Source organism: Octopus bimaculoides, chromosome 14 (assembly GCF_001194135.2).
Source record: "Octopus bimaculoides isolate UCB-OBI-ISO-001 chromosome 14, ASM119413v2, whole genome shotgun sequence".
Taxonomy (NCBI): domain Eukaryota; kingdom Metazoa; phylum Mollusca; class Cephalopoda; order Octopoda; family Octopodidae; genus Octopus; species Octopus bimaculoides.
This window is the reverse complement of record NC_068994.1, coordinates 22943681-22944027: the sequence shown is the minus strand read 5'-3', so window position 1 is coordinate 22944027 and position 347 is coordinate 22943681.

The window sequence follows — 347 nt, the reverse complement described above, 5'->3', positions numbered from 1 at the left end:
GGCCGTTTTCGTGCGGGTGACATGTAAAAGCACCCACTACACTCTCTGAGTGGTTGGCGTTAGGAAGGGCATCCAGCTGTAGAAACTCTGCCAAATCAGACTGGAGCCTGGTGTTGCCATCCGGTTTCACCAGTCTTCAGTCAAATCGTCCAACCCATGCTAGCATGGAAAGCGGACGTTAAACGATGATGATGATGATGATGATGATGATGATGATATACATATGTATATTCTGTTATTCTTTTACTTGTTTCCAGTCATTTAACTGTGGCCATGCTGGAGCACCACCTTTAGTCAAACAAATCAACCCCAGGACTTATTCCTTGTAAGCCAAGTACTTATTCTAT